General features: G+C 45.9%; 1 protein-coding gene across 1 annotated transcript in view; it reads left to right on the forward strand.

Annotated features, from left to right (window-relative positions):
• The first annotated feature begins 3,149 nt into the window (after window positions 1-3,149).
• Window positions 3,150-22,452, forward strand: part of LOC134853395 (uncharacterized) — a 551,043-nt gene continuing 531,740 nt past the window's right edge. The window contains exon 1 of the mRNA XM_063869388.1: window positions 3,150-3,170. The gene's annotated coding sequence lies outside the window, so the exon portion shown is untranslated. The remainder of the gene's footprint in view (window positions 3,171-22,452) is intronic.

A 22,452-nucleotide genomic window follows, 5' to 3' on the forward strand; every position in this document is an offset into this window, starting at 1 on the left:
TAGTGTCCCAAGACCACTGTCCCAAGAGCACTATCCCAAGACCACTGTCCCAAGACCACTGTCCCAATACTAGTGTCCCAAGACCACTGTCCCAAGACCGTACTGTCCCAAGGCTGTACTGTCCCAAGACTGTACCAAGACTGCTCTGGTCCAAGACTGTCCCAAGACAGCACTGTCCCAAGACTGTCCCCAGACTGCACTGTCCCAAGACTTCTTTGGTACTGTCCCAAGACTTCTTTGGTGACTAACAAGACTATCAACAAGTGTCTGAGCGGTTGGACCTCTTTTTTCTTCGCTGTAGGGACTTCTTGATTCACTGTACTTTGTACCACCACTCGAGCTCAAGTAAAAATTTCCCATAAACCCTCTCTTAATGGCCAAATGTTGACCTCCCCTGTAGTTACCTCTTTTTCGATGTTCCAAGCAACTTGAAACCAAAACATGTGCGCAGGTATCTTGTGATCACCTGTTCGTATAAAAACCAAACACAAATCCTCACCAAAATGCAACAAAAAATTTAAACAAGAAAAAGTAATAAAAACAGAGAGATAAACCCACCTAAAATTCAAAGGTGACAAATGTCTACCTTCTATCGAAAAAAAATGTCTGGTACCTAATTGCCACGCGTTTTCCTCCCCCCTACTAACGATCTTATCGGGTATCACAAAAACTGTCTATGTCCGTTCACCCCTACTGATCCAACCAGGGTACCTACCTTAACGCGATGTTAAATTTGGATATCTACCTACTATTACCAACGCGTGTGAATATCAAATGTAACTAAATCAACGATGTCGGTTAATTAGTTACTCTAATTTCCTCCATTTTTACAATTTTCAACCGCCAACCTCTAACCTAACCAGCCCCCCTTCTAACCTCCCCCCTCTTTAGCCCCCCTTCTTAAATCTAAAATTACCTTAAGCGCCGGGTGCTAAACCTCTCAAGAGAAAACCGTAGACCTGTCTCCAGGCCTGCTCATGTAAAAACGTTCCTCAAAACCGGGGGATTTCGCTTATCCAATTTTACACTTATTTCCTATAATGTAATGTGGATTTTAACGATACCCGTTTTGACCAACTTGAGAACTCGAGAACAGCCAAATCCTCCTTGACCACTCTCCCACTCGGCTGGTCACCTCTTCCAGTCAAGACTCCTATTGGTTCAGCCCAAATCCTCCTGAACCGCTTTCCCAGTCGACTGGTCACCTCTTCCAGTCGAGTCTCCTAATGGTTCAGCCCAAATCCTCCTGAACCACTTTCCCACTCGGCTGGTCACCTCTTCCAGTCAAGTGTCCTAGTTGTCCGGCTAAGTTCCAAGCTATCTGAAAACCCTTGACAGCGCCCCACACTCGGGCACTTTATTGAGGTTACTGGGTTAAATTGCTAGATTGATCGAAACGATCGAACTTGTAAAACAGTATGGGTATACTATTTAATTAATATAAAGGTTTGATCCAACTAATCTGGTGTCAAAGTCACTGTCTTTTTTCGTTTTATGGTTTTTGTTCCTTTTTCTATTCTTTTTTTTGTTTGTTTTTGTTTCGCTTTTTGTCTTTTTTGCTCGTATTTTTGTCCCCCCAATCGCCCCCCTTACTCGGTTAGCTAAGCCTCGTTCGGAGAGCGTACCAGGAAGTTTTCTCGAGTTTTCTTGAAAAGCTATCACGGTACAACCGGAAGGTTTGCACGTTCCCGCCGAACCAAACCACCGCTACTCTAGAATGGGCATGCAGCCCGGAGCTGTGTTAAGTGGGTTCGACTCCGTAGTCTTGATGTCGTAAAAACTTCCAGGAGCGCCATAAAAACACTATGTAACATTCGTCTACTTCAGTCACATATGAGGCTTAAGAAAAATAGGCCCTATAACCATTGGCTCAAGAGTCAGGGACACTATCTCTTCTGTTTTTCTACCTCAAAACGGTCGGAGCCAATTCGGTTCGCTTGCGACATGAGACTACAACCCGTTACAGCTTAAAGGCTACTACCAAAATATCCCCCCACTCTAGAAATAAGAAAGTCCCCATACTACACATAATACACGAACGCCGTTAAAAACCGGGTCGGAACAATCCGTTAAGTTACTTTTTGTTAGACAGTGGAACTTTGATCCATTTCAGATGGATCAACCTAAAACTCGCCTTATCTCAACATAACAGTCATAAAATACACTCAAGAACATTAAATTAGGGACTCTCATGTTGATGCACTCAAGCACAGGGAGTAATTAAATGGATGAGCAACTCTAGAATTAAGTAAGATAACTAGATAAGTTCAACACTAATCAGTTTTCACAACAGAAGCAAGCTTTCACTCTAGAATTTGGAGTTTTATATGAACCATTGGAACACTCAAGCTGTCCACCTTTCCATCGAAGGTTCACTCTGGTCCAGTTCAAATAGTTGTTCTCTCGGGAATACTCTGTCTTCTATCTCAGATAGGACAGCTCTACTCTTGTTATCAATGATGGAAATTGCGAATAGCGATTTCCCGCGATTGTAAATTCGGTCGTTCTAATTTTTCTTGTTATTTTCAGTTTCCGCGAGAAAATTGAGCATGACCGTCTCAATTCGAAATTTCGAAAAATTAAATTTCACTCCAAAATCAAGTGTTCTCGTGTCCCTCAAGGTCAAACGTCCGAATATGACCGACTCGCACACGTGTTGAAGATGACGTTACAGACACTGAATGTAACATTCGCCCGGAAGTACATATCGACGGACAATAAAGCTAGATTCTAAAACGACAGGCTAGCGTCTAAACACAGCTCTACATGCTTTTCACCGTATCTGCCAAAGCCAGTTCTTTGGTGCTTTTCCTAACATCGGGTCGACAAAAACGTTACTGTTCTCCGGCTTCGGTCAAAACATTCAAATTGACATAGATACATGCAAAATTAGTGAGCTCATGGCTGGGTCTCTGTATCCCCAGACCACGAGGTCACTCCTAAAAAACAATGCTACTACTATTTTTTATATTACTATTGTTTTTGTTCAGTAGATAAAAATCATCATCTCCATCGAAGATGGATCAACCCTTTCCCTCAACTCCTAGCTTCTCATTATCTGAAAATGAATCGAGATGTTAAATAAATTCAATTCAGGGCCGAAATGAAAAAGAATCGAGATGTTAAATAAATTCAATTTTAGCCTAATTGTTGTGATAAACTTATTAAATAGATGGCATGCTGAAGACTTGACGAATATCACAATATGGCATCGACGCCGACAACTCAATCCCGTGGGCGCATCGGATCCCAGCGACCAACATCCTGCTTCTGTGGAAATCCAGACGAGCATGGTTTCATGGTTGGCTGCGATGCCTGCGACTCCTGGTTTCACGGCGAATGTGGACGCAGCGGACAATCTCACGTTTTTTCGATGCGGATCATGTGAAGCAGCGGATGTACCCGTCAGACGTTGTAAAGTATGCAAGGTGAATGTCCAACTCACTCAAGCTGGACTGGTACGATTGTACAAAGTCAACGGGAGCAAATGCAATAACCATGGTACCTCAGAGTACGACGTAGTAAGTTCTGTCAACGAACCACAGTGCATAAAACTTTTGCGTGCTTTTTGTTCTGATAGACTTGACTGCCTCATGCGTGTTCCTAAAGCCTCACGGAACAACTTAGCCCGTGCTTTTATTACTGTTTTTGACAAAATGTGTTCACAGCCGGATCTTTTGTCCCATTGGTGCAGTTTATTTACTCTTATTGGTAAATGCCTATCAGTAACCAAGAAGGATAATAATAACAGTCAGTCACTAGCTTCCAAGGTCAATGAGCGGATTCGTGCTTTCCAGTCTGGTGCAGAAGCCCCAGTCACCCGCGACCAAAAGAAAGCGAGGAAACCTAAGCCTTCTCCAGGCAGTCTCCCTCTGAAGAGCTGAGCAAGCGCGTCTCTGTCAAGATAGAAGCCTCCGACATCAAAGGCGCCATTCTTGTTGCCTCCTCAGATGAAGAAATTGTGGATCCTGGTGACCCTGCTGTTGTGGAAGAGCTGAGGAAAAAACATCCCCCGCATTCCAATGCTGTCTCTTCCATCCAGTCTCTTCTTCAGAGTATCCGGTTGTTTGCCGCGTCTCCAGTGTCTCCGAAGCCATTCAGTCTTTTTCTTCTGGTTCTGCTGCTGGGCCTGATCGAGTGACTCCGCAGATTCTTAAAGACCTGATCAGTCAACGTGGAGAAGCCTCACAGCCCTTCTTGAGTAGTCTCACGTCTTTTATCAACATGGTTCTGGCAGGAAAAGTCCCGGTTCTCATTCGCCCGTTTGTGTTTGGAGCTAATCTGTTCGCCCTGAGCAAGAAGACTGGAGGAGTTCGTCTCATTGCTGTGGGAAACGTCTTCCGCAGATTGGCCTCCAAATATGGTGGACGCGCCTACTCAACTGCTAAAAAAGAGTTATACGGCGCCCGTCAACTAGTCTATGGCACGCCTCGAGGAGCAGAGGCTGCAGTCCACGCCACGCGAATGTACATACATGAAAATATTGAAAGTAGCGGCAAGGTCTGTGCCATTCGGTCATATTCGGAAGTTTGACCTTGAGAGACACGACAACACTTGATTTTGGAGTAAAATTTAATTTTTCGAAATTTCGAATTGAGCCGGTCATGCTCAATTTTTTCGCGAAAACTAAAAATAACAAGAAAAATCAGAACAACCGAGTTACAATTGCGGGAAAGTTGTCAGATAAAAACAGTGGGAAATTGTTATTTGCAATTTCCATCATAGATAACAAGAGTAGAGCTGTCCTACCTGAGATAGAAGACAGAGTATTCCCGAGAGAACAACTATTCGAACTGGACCAGAGTGAACCTTCGATGGAAAGGTGGACAGCTTGAGTGTCCCAATGGTTCATATAAAACTCCAAATTCTAGAGTCAAAACTTGCTTCTGTTATCAAAACTGATTAGTGTTGAACTTATCTAGTTATCTTACTGAATTCTAGTGTTGCTCATCCATTAAATTACTCCCTGTGCTTGAGTGCATCAACATGTGAGTCCCTAATTCAATTTGCTTGAGCGTATTTTTTGATTGTTATGTTGAGATAAGGCGAGTTTTAGGTTGATCCATCTGAAATGGATCAAAGTTCCACTGTCTAATAAAAAGTAACATAACGGATTGTTCCGACCCGGTTCTTAACGGCATTCGTGTATTATGGGTATCTAGAGACCTAAGTTTGGGGACGTTCTTATTTATAGAGTGAAGGGGGATATTTTGGCAGTAGCCTTTAAGCTGTAACGGGTCGTAGTCTCATGTCACAAGCGAACCGAATTGGCTCCGACCGTTTTGAGGTAGAAAAACACAAGAGATAGTGTCCCTGACTCTTGAGCCAATGGTTATAGGGCCTATCTTTCTTAAGCCTCATATGTGACCGCAGTAGACGAATGTTACAGTCATTCTCAAAAGCGATTTCAAGAACGCGTTCAATTCCATCTAACAAGTTTCTATCTCTGATTCACGAGCGTTATCCAGGTCTTTATCCTTATACGCACGCAGCTTATCACTCCGCATCACATCTTTTCATCGATGATTCCGCTTTGTCTTCAGACAAAGGTGGTCAGCAAGGCGACTCTGAGGCACCGCCAATTTTCTGTGATACTGTGCACGAAATCACCAACAAAATAGAATCAGAGTTGAACCTGTTGTATCTAGACGATGGTAACTTAGGCGGAGATTATGCCATCATCCTGCGCGACTTCCGCATGATCATCTCCGAAAGTTCCAAGTTAGGTCTCGAGGTCCGTCCCGACAAGTGCGAGCTGTATTTTTTAGGCAACTCATCGGAGACACAAAAGTCACTCATCTTGTCAGAGTTCAACAAGATCTCCCCGTTGATAGAAACTCCGGGCATCGACAACTTGATAATCCTGAGGGCTCCTATAGGGAATCTTGCCATCTCCAATGCTCTCAGTGACAAGATAGTTGATCTGGAGCGCATGTGTTTGCGTCTGAAAACATCGAGGCTCATCGTGCTTTCTTTCTTTTGAAGAGTTCGTTTTCTATCCCGAAGTTGTTATATATCCTTCGCTCCTCTCCGTGTTTCAACAAACCTGAACTCTTAGCTAAATACGACGACATCCTCTATTCCAGCCTCGAGAGCATCTGCAACATGAGACTTGATACTGACGCCCGCAAGCAAGCGTCCCTTCCCGCAGCTTTAGGTGGTCTCGGATTAGGATCTGCGTCTGTTCTAGCCGTATGCGAGTATCTCTCGTCTGTTGGCAGTTCTTCACGTCTTTGTTCCGAAATCCTCAATAAGCTTTTATCAGACCTTTTGTATGAAGGAGCCTTGTCACAATGGTATGAGCTCTCTGGCTCCACCACTATCCCCGAGAACAACTTTCAGAAGTCTTGGTCTGACCCCGTATACAGAACCCGGCTTAATAATCTGATCGCCCACGCACCTGACGATAAATCTCGCATTCGCCTTAAGTCTTTCGAGGGTAAGCTACAGTCTGCTTGGCTCACCGCCCTGCTGTCAAGTTCTTTGGGCCTCAAGCTTTCCAATATCCATCTCAGAATATCTCTCGCTCTTCGTCTTGCTATTCCCATATGTGAGCCTCACGTCTGCCGTTGTGGTGAGCACGTCGACACTTTTGGAGGGTAGGGTCTTTCGTGCAGGAGAAGCGCCGGCAGGCTTCAGCGCCACTCATTGATTAACGATGTAGTGAAGCGAGTTTTAGGATCGAGCAACCTTCCTTCAGTTCTCGAGCCTCCTGGTCTGTCCACAGCAGACCAGAAACGTCCAGATGGACTCACGTTGGTGCCTTGGGAGAGAAGTCAGTCACTCAAATGGGATGCCACTGTTGTCGACGCCCTGGCACCACGCCGTCTGTCCTCTGGAACTGCAATTCTCTGCTGCCTCTGAAGCCGAAACCGTAAAACCTCGAAATACGCTGACTTAATAAGTCGAGGATACTTTTTCGCCCCAGTTGCTTTCGAGATCCAAGGCGGATGCGGTCCACAAACGCTAAAATTTCTCAATGAGCCAGTTTACCCTTAAATATCTGTTTATATTTTGTACATAAACTCACATTATGTACATACCTTGCTTTCTGTTCATTTCAATATCGTCTATGTTGTCCATATCCGGCCTTCTTCTAGTGGTTTTTAAGGTGCGTGATACTACCATGATGATTTGATGTTTTTTTTATTCCTGTAAATAATTATATGTGCAATTTGTACATAGTTCCATTGGAATATGTTGGCATTTGAGGATTAATGAAAAAAACTAAATTTTATTCAGGGCATGGCCAGGAAGCTAAAAGTTAGTTTTTATCAGTTCTAGTTCAGGTCTCGAGACCCCTCCGAATTCTGGAGTCCAGGGAAAAAACGCTCATATTTCATCTCCGGAAGGCTGGACGCTGTCCCAACACCTTTCTCCGTTGGGGTGATCATATTTTTTTATTAGGGTAATCAGAAGGTCAAAAGTATCATAGTAACCGAGGTTACAGTCAGGAGTACCTTCATCACGTATTCCAGTCAAAATCCTTGGAGTTTTCTAGATATGGAAGTGATAAAGATAAAAGAAGATGACACGTTTTTAATTCCTTTTCAATTAAAGTCGATACGGGTTACGTTTCTTCAATAAGAGCACGCAACTCGACACGAGAAAATATACTATACAAGTGTTACAAATAAAAAATTTCGTCGAAAGTTGTTTTGTCATTTACTGTTCCGAGAACGCAAGCGGCGTTCGCAATTTGTATTACCAGGGAGATTCACTGTTTTAAAAAGCTGCCTGCTCAGGGTTCCTCAGTGCATTTGCTTAGGTTTTTACAAAGCTTGCTCAAAAAAATAATTTCTGTGCTGACCGGCCGCGCCCTAAATTTCAAAAGCTAGCGGTTGAAAAAGATATCCATCATCTACAAGATCTTTATACTTGTCTTTTTTTCGCTTTTCCGCTTGAGCGGCAGCCGTACCAGGGTTACAAACAGGCCCGGCATTAATCCTACAAGGAGCTAAGTATTCTACAACCGTTACATCCCACAAGAGCTGCTTACCAACAGCCCATGGAACGAGCGTCAAACAGTCTGGTCGCTTCTGATCGGTCCTGTAGAGGTGTCGTGGTTCTAAAACAGACGGAATGTGAGTAGAAGATCAATTCTGCTTTATACTGGCATTCAAGTTTGAATGCCTAGAGAATCTCCCTGCACTTTTGAGACATGAAAAACCATACCAACCATCCTCGGTAACGTCTTTTTCGCACACGCATTTATGCCGCTCGCATATTTTTGAGCCTAATCGAAATCCCATCGCTATTCTGAGTTGTTGGTTTGACAAATTTAACCTTTAACTTTTGCACGGGAGGACTATCAACCATTGGGAGCCAAATCTATCTTGGAACGCGTTGAATCTTTTTACGTCCGTTGGTTCGAGTCGTAAATACAAGTCTGCAATTTCGTTGTAAAAATTTGGCTCCGTCCATTTTTTTTGGATCACTTTCCGGAGCCAATTCAGTTTTTCCAAGTGCAAACCACCGTTTAAGCGCATCATCATAGGTTCCATCCACATGCTCCTAACCAAAGATTTTGCTCAAGGCATCTTTCGCTCCTACTGATGAGGCTAAGAAAGCGGGTAAAGCGAGTAGACGAGCGAGGAAACGCCAAAGCCACCTTTTGTGCCAGTCGGTCATATTTGGAACTTTGACCTTGAGCAGTTTGGAGAGAAACATGATTTTGGGTTCAAATTAAATTTTTCAAATTTTCGAATTGCACATGTCATGCCCAACTCTCTCGCGACAACTTATATTAACGAAAATATTAGAAATAGAATCAGAACGATCGAATAACAATTGCGGGAAAATGGCATATAAAAGCAGCGGGAAATTGCTATTCGCAATTTCCGAGATCCTAGTAAAACACGAGAGTGGAGCTGTCTTATCTTGATATAGGAGACAGAATAATCACGAGAGTGAATCGAAATCCAACTGAACCAGAGTGAATCTTCAATGGAAGGATGGACAACTGGGTCCAATGGTTCAGAGCCCAAAACTATACTCTCAAGGAAAAAACTCATTTCCTTTGATTGGGACTCATTGATAGCAAACTGCTCAAGTTATATCCAATTATATTTATGCTAGAGTTACAAGTTAATTTAATTACTCCAATCCTCAAGTTTGCTGATATGTGAGTACTCAATTTAAATTTTCCGAGTGTTCTTTATGATTGTTATGTTGAGATAAGGTGAGATTTAGGTTGACCCATCTGAAATGGATCAAAGATCCTCTGTCTAATAAAAAAGTAACCTTACGGACTGTTCCGACCCTGTTTGTAACGGCGTTCGCGTATTTTGGGTAATTTGAGACCTAAGTATGGGGACGTTCTTATTTTCTAGAGTGGGGGTATTTTGGTAGTGGCCTTTAAGCTGTAACGGGTTTTAGTCTCGTGTCGCAAGTGAACCGAATTGGCTCCGACCGTTTTGAGGTAGAAAAACACAAGAGATAGTGTCCCTGACTCTTGAGCCAATGGTTATAGGGCCTATTTCTCTTAAGCCTCATATGTGACCGAAGTAGGCGACTGTTACATAGTGTTTTTATGGCGCTCCTGGGTGTTTTTACGACATCATGACTACGGAGTCGAACCCACTCGCCACAGCTCCGGGCTACATGCCATTCTAGAGTACCGGTGGTACGGTTCAGCCGGAACGTGTAAGCCTTCCGGCCGTACCGTGATAGCTTTTTAAGAAAACTCGAGAAAACTTTCTGGTACGCTCTCGGAAAGAGGCTTAGCTTACCGATTAAGGGGGGGGGGGGGTAACTAGGGGGACAAAAAACACGAGCAAAAAGACAAAAAGCAAAACAAAAAACCAAAAAAGACTAGAAAAAGGAACAAAAACCATAAAACGAAAAAAGACAGTGACTTTGAAACCAGATTAGTTGGATCAGACCTTTATATCAATTAAATAGTATACCCATACTGTTTTATAAGACCGATCGTTTCGATCAATCTAGCAATCTAATCCTGCAACCTCTATAAGGAGTCCGAGTGTGGGCGTTGTTAAGGGTTTTCAGATAGCCTGCAATTTAGGTGAACAACTAGGAGACTTGACTGGGGGAGGTGACCAGCCGAGTGGGAAATTGGTTCACAAGGATTGAGCTGAACCACTAGGAGACTTGACTGGGAGAGGTGACCAGCCGAGTGGGAAAGTGGTCCACATGGATTTGGCTGAACCACTAGGAGACTTGTCTGGAACAGGTTACCAGTCAAGTGGGGAGGTGGTGCTGGTGACAAGTGCACGTACACGTCAAGGAGGCAACCAGCACGGAACCAGAACAACAAGAGGAGGACGCGCAGGGGTGTTCTCAAGTTGGTCAAAACGGGTATCGTTAAAATCCACATTACATTATAGGAGATAAGTGTAAAATTGGATAAGCAGAACCCCCCAGTTTTGAGGAACGTTTTTGCACAAGCAGGCCTGGAAACAGGTTCTACGGTTTTCTCTCGAGAGGATTAGCACCCGGCGCTTAAGGTAATTTTCGGCTTAAGAGGGGGGCTAAAGAGCGGGGAGGTTAGAAGGGGGGCTGGTTAGCTTAGAGATTGGAGGTTGTAAATTGTAAAAAGGGAGGACACATTAGAGTAACTAATTGATCGACATCGTCGATTTAGTTACATTAGAGTTTTGCACGCGTCAATTATAAGAAGCGGATATCCAAATATAAGATCGAATTAAGGTAGGTACCCTGGTCGGATCGGGTTGGGGAAACGGAAGTAGACAGTTTTTGTGATACCCCATAAGATCGCTAGCAGGGGGGAGGAAAACGCATGGCAATCAGCTACCAGACGTTTTTTCGGCTAAAGGTTGACATCTGTCACCTTTGATTTTTAGGTGGGTCCATCTCTCTGTTTTTATGATTTTTCCTGTTTATATTTTTACGTTTTGGTAAGAATTTTTGTTGGTTTTTGAACGGACAGGTGATCACAAGATACCTACGAACAAAATGGGTTTCATACAACGAAGAGGAGGAAGTCCTACTATCCAGACACTTGGTGGCAAATTTTTGGGACAGTACAAGAGAAGTCTTGGGACAGTGCAGTCTTGGGACAGTCTTGGGACGACGGTGCAGTCTTGGGACAGTACAGTCTTGGGACGGTCTTGGGACAGTGCGGTCTTGGGACAGTACAGTCTTGGGACAGTGGTCTTGGGACAGTAGTCTTGGGACGGTACAAGTTTGGGACAGTGGTCTTTGGACAGTGCAGTCTTGGGACAGTAGTCTTGGGACAGTGGTCTTGGGACAGCAGTCTTGGGACAGTGGTCTTGGGACAGGAGTCTTGGGACAGTGTTCTTGGGGCAGTGGTCTTGGGACAGTAGTCTTGGGACAGTAGTCTTGGGACAGTGGTCTTGGGACAGTAGTCTTGGGACAGTGGTCTTGGGACAGTACATTCTTGGGACAGTGGTCTTGGGACAGAGCAGTCTTGGGACAGTAGTCTTGGGACAGTGGTTTGGGACGGTGGTCTTGGGACAGTGCAGTCGTGGGAAGGTACAATCCTGGGATAGTAGTCTTGGGACAGTGCAGTCTTGGGATAGTACAGTTTTGGGATAGTGGTCATGGGACAGTACGTTCTTGGGACAGTACAGTCTTGGGACAAAAGCAGAAGGTACTGGGACAGCACCGAGTAGTCTTGTGACAGTAGAAAGAAAGCTTGGGACAGTATATAGAAGAGTTGGGACAATACCGGGAGGTCTTGGGACAGTACAAAAGAGTGGTGTGACTGAAAGGTCCGAAGGCAGGTCGAAATAACTAATCGCTAAATTAAAAGCGATAGGACTTGTCGGAACGTTAAATCGCGATAGATCCGATTCGGTTGGGATCACGAATTAGTAAACTTTGATAGATCATAGAAGGGAATAAGAACGTTGTTTTTTATTTATTATAATATTTTTTTTCTTTTTTTTCTTCTCTCAGAGATTTTATCCTTAGAATAGAATTTTGTAAATAGTAATATTGTAAATAGAGATAATTGTAAATAGTAGTTATGAGACGGAGTAGGGTACCGATAGCTGAAAAAAGAACTATGGGGTCAAAGACAAAACATAACTCAACGCAGCGAAAAGTGATAAGGGTTGGCCCAATAATACTAAGCAAGAACTTTTCAGTGAGCATGGTTCAAAAGAAGTTCAAAAGAAAATAAGGGCGCTGAAGAGAAACAAACGGAACCCACCACTGAAATTGACACTGAACGAGACCCCAGACCAGAGTGTGGATGAGGTGGAGAAGAAGACAACGGAATCGACACCGATGCCGAATGCAGAGGAACAAAACAAAAGACGATGGAATTCTCACCGAGAGACACAGTGGAGGTCACGACGGGCAACACGTCGGAAACAGTAAAAGACGAGTCTCAAGTAAAAAGAACGTCAATCACAGAGAGAATAGCGATGATGGTTTGGATGAAGTCGAGTGACGCAATGGCGGAAGAACCGAAAGCCGAGAAAGGCAAACCATTTGGAACAGTTTCCACGATAACAGCAGAGGCCAACCAAGATGATGACCAGATTAAACAGGGGACAGCAACCAGCAAGCGAGCAACACCTAACCATGAAACAACAACTCCTCTTGAACTGAGCGATTTGATGGCAAAGCTAGATCAGATCGGCAAGAAACTGAAGGACAGCGAGGAGGTTAGAGAGGCAATAAAGAAACAATTAAGATACAACAAGCACGAGTACCTGGACAACTATTTCAATGTGGCGAGGGCGACCGAGAAAAAGCTTCAGCAGATGTCAAACAAGGTGGAGGTCACTGACGAAGATTGAGATAAGAACGTCAAAAATGACATGCAAGAAATGAAGAAACGGTACGACGCTGTGAACAGCCAGTTGGGGAGTCTGGAAACCAGAATGAACACAATGAGAAGGGACCAGGCTGAGAGTTCATGTGCCATACAGGCAAAAATAAATGCCATCTTGAGAAACTCTACATCACAAGAAAAGCCGGTAACGGATCGAACGCAAGGTAACAGATTTGATTTCGTGGAACCACAACGGAACAAACGGGAATCAGCACCGTTACCATTACCCCGGGATGCGACAAGTACAGCTCCGGGGGGGCAAGAAAATTATGAAAAGTGGAACCGCAAGTACAACGAGTGGCCCAGGGGATTCCACGACTTACAATAACGTGGGACCGGACGCCATGGGAGATGATGAACAGGGCACTGGAGGCCTTCGCCACGAGGAACACTGACTCGAGCGACAGAGGAGGTGGCAAATCCAGTAAAACTTTCAAAAGCCGACAGAATTCAAAGATGATTCAGACGGATGCATTGATACGTGGGTAGAAGTCATGAGATAAAATTTGGAACAAGACAACTTGAATGATGAGAGACAAGCCTGTAATAATCAGCAACTTAGAAGGCACTGCGTTGATATGCGTAGTTGGAAAGAAGGAAAAGGAACGCGACACTGCGGATAAAATCTTCGAGATATTGTTGAATCGATTCGGGTCAGGCATGAAAAGTCACCAAGCGATGATGCAATTTGAAAAGAAAAGGCAAAGGGACGATGAATCAATTGATCGGTTCCTAGATGATCTTGAGAGCTTGAGACGAAGAAGTGACCCTGAAGAGTCAAAAAACAGAAGGAGCTTTAGCATTGCCTCGAAGTTCATTGATGGTAAAAAGTGATGACTTGAGAACAATGTTAGCAACGTACTATACACTGTCGAAAGATAGTGCACCGACTCCAGAAGAGAGGAGACAGAAGTCAAGAGAGTACATGCTAATGAAACCCAAGAAATGCTCATATTCGGATAACAGGAACATGCAAGGGGGATCAACCACAAAGATCGTCATGGTACAAGCCTAGAGATGACATGGACAAACGTAGATCATGCGCAAATTGCGGGTCAGCTGATCATCACGTGGCGGATCGCACAACATACAAACACGGCATGAAGAGTCTGGGATTTGCACCCGATGAGGAAGATATGAGCCAGATGGAAGAACATGAGTACTATAGTGGCTTGATCATCAAAATAAGTGCAAGATGCTTCTTCTGCAATCAAGAGAGGCACTTCAGGATGGACTGTCCTTTGATTTGGGAGGCGGTGAAGAACCAGAGTCACCCCAAGCATAAGCATTAGCATTAGCGGCGGTGCAGAACCAAAGAAATAGACAAACTGAGTTTGAAACGAAAAACTTGGAACCACCGAGTGCAGAACTGCCAACGAAGACAGTGAAAGCTGTAACGCAAGTCAATAGTGCAATCGAGGCCACGGCCAGGAATGCCCTAGAGATAAATTATAAGAAAGCGGCGGCAGAGGCTATTAACAAAGTGAAACAGGACCTGGCGACGAAGGAAATACAGCAACGATTGAAGCAGGAGATTGAGAAACAGAAGTTGAACGAGACGTTAGGTTGTTCGTTGCCAGTGCCAGAAGCTGTAGCAGGGTCGAAAAAGAGTGGAAATTGCAACACTCTGAAAACGGTCACAGGAAGGCCATTCGGCATAACAAAAATCGGAGCCAGGCTAATGTCAATAATAACAGTAGGCGGCCATGAAGTAACGAGGAGGAACTTCAGCGAACCCAGCGATAATGCACATTGATGTATATGCAGATTACTTGAGTGCTATAAGCCCACAAACGACCTCTAGAGCCTTGAGGGCGCTACTCACAAGAGTAGCGATTTGTGAAAATGGATAGTTTGCCTGGATGGGTACAACATGATAATTGAGCATAGAGACAAACATCAGAAAGCCGATAGCTTGAGTAAGAAGACGGAGTTCTACGAAAGACAGGAACAGTCGGAGGCGGATAGGCCTTAAATCAAAGATGGCTTCTCCTTCATGGACAAAGAAATGTATGACAGTCTTCCACTCACAAGATGGCTCGACAAGTCAGGCAAACCGATAGAAGATCACCCCGAATTACCAGAAGATTCTCCAGAGAAAACAATCTTGAAGAAGACCCGAGGAATGCCGATGGAGATAATGCTCAAGTCAAAAGTTGTGAGGGAGACGCTAAAGGCAAAAGGCTATGATCTCAACCAGGTAGAAACGGGAGATACTCAGATAGATGAAGACTTGATGAGATTACTCGAGAAACTGGCAGATGATAAACCGTGATCGAAAGAAAGGGTAGAGAGGAACCGGAAGTCACGATACTGCGAAGGGATGAAACGGTTGGCGAAGAAGACCCTATAAGAAAAAGTAATCCTGATGGCAAAAAAACCGTCACTGGTTGACAAAATCCTTAATGACATACTAGAGCGGACTCGGGTTAAAGAATAAGACTCGGGTTCGCGGAAAAAGAAAGTGGCGTTTAAGAAAGAAGCTGAACACCTGGGACTAGGTCAAGAGTCCGGGGAGTGGTCCACGTCTACAGAGGAAGAAGACACTGGAGGAGAAAAATTGTCCGGGGAGTGTGAAGAATGGGATGAAGATTCGGAAAAGAGCCGTGATGATCAAGATATTTTATGCATGATACTGGCAGAGGAGAAGATGAGACACCGCGACAGGGAGCTACAAACGGATCCCTCCTCAGGAACGTACAACACGGATGAACAAGAAGTACAAGGAGGTGAAGAACTTCAGAAAATTGCGATATCAAGGAAACCATTCAGGGAACTATCGTGCAACTCAAATGTCAGAACAAATCTGGTGCCAGAAGATGATAGGAAGATCATGAATAGGATAATATGCGTAAAGCTGAAGGATAAGATCCACAACCCTGGGAAATGAATGGACAGATCATGGCACTAAAAGAACATGTCAAAGCGAGATATAGGCTGTCGGACCTGATAAGGGCCCAAAAGAGTGACAAGATGACAAGTAACCTCTCCAAATGGATCCGGACGGGGTCCAAGGAGAAAGGGGACCTGGAGGAAGACAGCTACAAGATCTTGAATCAGTTCTACAAAGAAAGAAAAGATTTACTCTATCACACAGCTGATGGGGTGGTAGCGTGCAAGAGAAAAGATGAGGAGAAGATGTATCAATTGTTGCACAATTGTATCAGACGGAAGTGTTATTCAGATCGCACGATCAGATGGGGCACCAGGGGATAGACAAAGTGCAACAGAGAATACTTCACAGGTTTGATTGGCCAGGATTAGGGAAAGCTTGCGAGAGATGGGTTAATGCGTGCCTGGCATGCCTGCAAGTAACAGACCCAAGGAAAATGAAGTTCCCACTCAAGTCCGTTGAAAGCTCGGAATTTAACGAGGTTGTGCAGATAGACCATCAAAAAATCTGCATGACAGAGTCGGGATATAACCAGATACTGGTTATAATAGATCACTTCACAAAGTTGGCAGAAGCGGTGCCGTGTCAGACAGCCTCCGCGGAGGAGACTTGTGACCACCTGATAACGCATTGGATATCACGGTATGGTTGTCCAATGACTTTTCAGTCAGACAACGGCAAAGCCTTTGTGGGGGACTTGACGAAAGAATTGATGAAGAGGTCACACATTGCTCAAGCACACTCAACGACCTACCATCCTCAGACCAACGGGTTGGTGGAGAGACAGAATAGAACGTTGGTGAACATGCTGAGGGTATACTGCTCAAGATACATGACAGACTGGGATAAATATCTGCCGCAAGTCGTAGGGGCGTACAACATTAAGCAACACTAAACAACGGGTATCAGTCCTTTCATGATGTTAACGGGCAGGGAGATAGCAATGGCCCTGACATTCTTTTACCCGGAATACGAAGGGAAGAGGACGTTGCCTCAAGCTTACGTGAAAGACGCGATCAGGAGACAGCAGGAACTAAACGAGCTCTGCGGGAGGAACACTGCGCAAGCACAAATGAGACAGCGGAAGAAATATGATGAAAAGATACTACAGGCGAAGCCATATGAAGTGGGCCAGTACGTGTGGGTCTTCCAGAATGTCAGACCCGAAAAGATAGAAGCGGACTCTGAGGCGGAATCTTTTGTGGAAGAAGACTGGAACGATCCGGAGCAGGGAGAGGTGCCAAATTGGACAGAACCAGACTTACCAATACCAGCGGGGACTAGGAATGGCAATCGCAAACGGACAGGCATGAGGTACAACAGGTACGGAGATGATTTCTTGATTGATAAGATACAGCCCGATGAACTAAGCGAAGAGCTAATAAGTATGGGCGAACTAGCAGCCGACGATGAATGGCAGATTATCAATGATAGTGAACAGTACCCGCAGGAAGACTACTCGAGACCAGAACAGGAAACAGATTTGGAACAGAGCGAGATAGAGAGGAGGGAGAATACGAACTTGAGGATATTAGAGTGGATGCGCGATGTCAAGAACGGAAACGGCGAAGGGAAAAGCATCCAACAAGTCGACGTATCGGCGGGAAAACACATGAAAACCGAGGATCCCCTCTTCGGCTGGACAGCAACAGACAGGCCGCTCGAGAATCCACCAGATAATTTAGACCCAGCACCATCGACGGGGACGTCGATAAAAATTTTTGTCCGGGGAGTGGGGGTAGGACTTACCCACACCGAAAGTTTGATGATAAAGAAACTCAGGGAAGTGCGTGAAACGAGCGAACTGGAACTGGATGGGGGGGAGGCTGAGCCTACCATAGGACGGAATTTCAAAACGGAAATTCCCAACAAGTACTCGGAGAACATCCTGATAACGGACAGCGACTTCATTCTGTCAGACAGGACTAGCGCGATCTGTATCACGGCGGACATGAGCTTCAAATCAAGACTAGAGGCCGACTTCAAGAGAGAATACCAGAATGTGGAGTTTCTTTTCAGACAGAGACCGGGGCTAGGAGGAATGGCTGCGCTTCGTCCATCAGTAGCACAAGTCTCAGGCAAATACCTATGCTTCCTAGTGACGAGGGTCAAGGAGAGGAACACGATAGATCCTGAACGCGTGATGTTAGCACTAACCAGACTGCGAGAATTCATGATTGAAAGAGGGATAATGGAGGTCTCGATGCCTGTGTATGACCAACAGGGGCAAGTTGAGCCCAAGGGAGTTATATGCCATCCTACGCGTAGTCTTTGCAGAAACGGATATAATGGTACATCTGCACAAGAAATAATACTTGATTATCGCCTGAGTCGGGTATATGGGGGGTCTCATGTGGGGTATAAGGGAATCTCAAGTTAGGTATTGGGGCACGGAACAGGTAATAGGATCTTGAATGCGATTGGCATGACAATTAAATTTTAAATAATTGACTGTGCTAAAACATAAAATGAATCTGCATGCTCTTAGAAAACTTCCAATTGAATTATTTTAGTAGAACGAAAGGATAAGGTTTTAACTATAATAATGGGGGGGTTTAGGTTCGGAACATAGCATCTTAATCTGAAGATTAAGTTTTATTTTCAGATTGATTTGGTTAAGTCAAGTTGACTACCCAACTATACTCAACTGAAAGAGAAAAGAAGGTCTTGAACAAACCCACAGTCAGCAACATTTGCAAAGGTTATTTCTCAAGTACTCAAGTTGGTACGGTAATACTCAAATTGGTACGGTAATACTGGATTACACCCAAGTAGATGAGAGGATGGCTGTGATGTGAACGCCATTCTCCAACTAGAAGAACAGGGCGAATGCAGGGAATCTGCAACAGAAGCCGTTTTGATGGTCGGATACACCACAGATGGCATATCCAACCAAGAGCAGACCAGGTGGCTGTCCTGGAATGTAGATGAAGGGGTGAGAGGATTCGACTTGGCGAGAAATCCCGGCTTGAGCAACAACACCGAGTACGGCGCGGGGGAGTTTCCACTACCAGCCAGACCATCGGCAAAGTCTGCGGGCCAATCCACGAGCAAGACGCCTTCCATGACGCGAGCGCAGCAAACGGAGGAGGCGTATCCTGACCTCAGCAATCTGAAAGGGAACTTGAGAGGGGCCAGAGGGAAAAGAACAAAGCGAATCTTGACCGCGACCAGGCGAAGCTCGAGAGGAATCAGGCGAATCTGGAGAGAGATCAAGCGATCATAGTGAGGGACCAAGCGAGGCGTGACCTTTATATGCTGAAGGCCGAGTACCAGTAAGAGAAAAGGGTGAGAGAGATCGCGCCGAATTGCGAGCAACTGAAGTCGGAGCTGGAGAGAATTGAGCGGCAACAGCGAGAGCTCGACAGACAGAAGGGAACCACGACCACGGAGCGAGCGGCTGCAGGCTCGAGGCCGGAGTCACGTATGGACGTGGATTAAGCCCCCAGATCAAAGGGGCGATATAACCTAAACCGCGCGGCTCAAGAACACATGAACGAGGGGCTGGAAGTATGGATACCGACCGAATCAGCGTCCTCCCTGCGTGGTTTGGAGACACAACCGATACGCCCATTGATGGACGTAGCACTGCCGGGGTATACTCCGAGTTCAACCCCGAGTGGCAGTCAGGTGAGCGGGAGCTCGTCGTGTCTGAAAGATTTGAATGAGAGGCTACAGTTGAGAAATCGTGAGAGTCCAGCCAGATTGGAGTTACCCCCGACATGGAGGCAGCAACCGGTCAGGAATGTGGTAATCGCAAGTTACAAAAAGAACACGGAGGGCAGATACCACAGGCACAACCGCATGGATTGGAACGCAGAACAAAAAGCCAGAAGGGATTGCTTCCATGACGCGACTTGGGTAGAATACCATACACAGCCACGTGTGCCTGAGGGTACGGTCCACCTAATCATAGGGACAGCCTGCTGCGGGCGCTGACCCGGATTCAGTCGCATTGGCAGACTGGGATCTTGAGTTTCTCTGGAGCCGCAACGCCACAGATATTGGCATCACTCGAGATGCTAGGGATGGCAAGAGTATACACGGTGACTTTAATGATCGGGACTAATGACGTGTCCAGAGGGGAATCAAGGAAAGTCATGAGGCTACATGACAAAATGAGCTGTATCCTTGAGGAATTGCGAATCAAAATGGATCTAGCCATACTCAAAGTTTGTACCATCCCTTACAATATGAAGGCTGACCAACACGCGATGGAGATAAATACGAAAGTACGGAACCTGAACGAGGTAGTCAGGCAAATACATCAGAGGAGTGTCCTTCCCATTGGATTGCTGGATGTAGCCGAGCAAATGGAGCGATCCTTACCCAACGATGCATCCTCAGATGGAATCCACTTCGACAGGCCTAGGGGAGTGGAATGGTTGAACGACGTTTTCGAAAGGCACATAAGCGCATAGGAAGCAGACTTGCTGGAGGCGGCCCAATTCACATTCGGCACACCTCCAAGTCCCCCTTTCCTTGCCTCAAGAACCCTGTCCAGTCGCCTGGGGGCAAGGGTCGATTCTAGAGACAGCTCGAGAAGTAGCCAGACTAGATTACCGGGTTCCGCGCCGATGGAAGCCGAGGAAGCAACGTCACCAACGCCTCGGTGGTAGTGGTAGAGAGCAAGAGAGTGGAGAGACCGGCGGAGACAAGCCGGACGAGATATCTGGAGAAGGTAAAGGAGCTGGATCTGGAGGACCTGGAATGTAGACAAGAGTTGCGGAAGCTCTGGGTCTCGAACATGTGTCGCATGAGGACTTAAGTAGGCACCAATGCGTGGACTGGTTAAAAGCCCACGAGACGCATTTCTCGAGGGCAAGAATGACGGAGACGGCTGATCTGACTGGGATTCCCATAGGATCGGTCATGGGACCGGTCAACTACAGACCTCTCAAGTTGCTGGGGAGTCTGGGACTCATAGTGGAGCCCCCTAAGCACCGAACTAGTTTAGCCAGAATCAGGTTGGCAACTCCCGCACAATTGAGGGTAGTGGACAAGCTACTGGATCCAAAAGAAATGGAGCTGTCAGATGCCGCTTATGAGGGTGCGGGATTGGTAGAAGACCCGAGATATGGCAAACCGTGCGGGAGTGCCCAATTGGCCAAGACCTTGGCAGTTTATGATAGAGCAGATCCAGCAGCCGCAAGGGTGATCATCGTGGCGGGATCGGACTTTGATGGAACGTCTCCCAAGTTATTCTGGCCGAAAACCCTGGTATAATCGCTGCCAGGCGCGGAGTTGAATCAGATGTTGAACCTGGTGGTCGCGATAAAATCAGAGATGCATTGTGAGCCAGAGTTACTACTGTTCGCCGGGATGAACGACCACCTGCATGCGACTGGATTTCTTGAGCAACTCAAGAGTGATGAGCCTGCGCCAAAGAAAATCTGGGAGGCTATCCAGAAGTTATTTGCCGCGGTGAACGAGGTGCAGGAAAATGTCACTTCCCGATTTGGACCTAAGACAAGAGTGGTTCTCACGACATCCCCCCGTGTACGCGAGCATGCCTCCTGCTCTGCAGTTCGTATACGCTATTTTGGTCTTAATAGCCGAGAGGAACGCATGGCGGATCCTGATGGCAGCTCCCAATCGAGAGTTGGAACCTACGAACTTGAGACATCGCAAGTCAGAACTGGCGGCGGCATGGACGGACCTGTCCCACGCGTTGAGAGGATTCTATGGATTAGCAGTTATCCTCATTGTACTGGATGAGGTCCTCTTGCTAGAGGTCTCAAATTTCGCCAGACAACTCAAGCTCAGTTTGACAATAGGAATGACCACCCAATAATAAGTCACTTGACTGCCAGCCTGTGGTTCCGGGGCATGGACTTGACCATCACGAGCTCTACCAGCAGGTCAAGGGGACCAAGTAACGAGAGAAAGAATCTGGCTGCGATTGAGAAACAACTGGAGTCAATGGTATACCGACTAACACAAGAGAGAGGCAGGTGGCCGTTCCTGACACCAAGGCTGGAAAATGCCACGGACAAGACAAGGGAGAACGCCCCACCTCTTGTGAAGCAGATCTGGAGATTTCTTGAGGAGCAGCTGGAGGTGGCCGAGAGTAGGGAGATGACGGTGGCCAGGTTCGTCACAGCTGCAAACGAGGTCACCATCGGGGGGTTATGGAGGGAGCACACAAAGGGCGCGCTAAGGATGACAAAGGATCATGATATCCTGAAATTCTTGAGTCCTTGTTGGGAAAATGAATTTATGGCTGGAGTGTTTAGTGCAAAAGAGACCATTTTCGGGGCCTTTGTGCAAGAACTATTGAGCATGCCTACAAGCCTTTTGCTGGCCCTGCACCTGGTTTACCCGAGATATCTGTTTAACATGGGTCCAGCGTTTATGTTCAGTCGGGGTGTAGAGACACTGCGGATCGATGGGTATCTGGCACTGGTTCTCCTGACCCATGATGAGCTGATGTCATTTCATCGGTTGATGAAATATGGGGAGCCCCTGTCAATGGGGAAGACTCACTCGAGCATAGATACCTACTCGTACAAATGTGCTGCGGGACTAAAGACGCTGCTGGTGGAATATCTCCTGATGCAGAATTGGCATATGACCGGCGATGAGAAGAACCCGAAAACAAGAGATGAGTGGAAGGAGGTGAATGGTGGCATACCTCTACTGACAGACCTGTGCCTGGCGATGAGATCTGATCCAGTGGCAATAATCCGGGGTCTGGAGGAGGTCGTAACTTGTATTTAGGGACCAACTGTCACGTACGCATTTCCAGATCCTCTAGTGGTGGCGTACCGCA

Source organism: Symsagittifera roscoffensis, chromosome 8 (genome assembly GCF_963678635.1).
Source record: "Symsagittifera roscoffensis chromosome 8, txSymRosc1.1, whole genome shotgun sequence".
Classification (NCBI taxonomy): Eukaryota; Metazoa; Xenacoelomorpha; order Acoela; family Convolutidae; genus Symsagittifera; species Symsagittifera roscoffensis.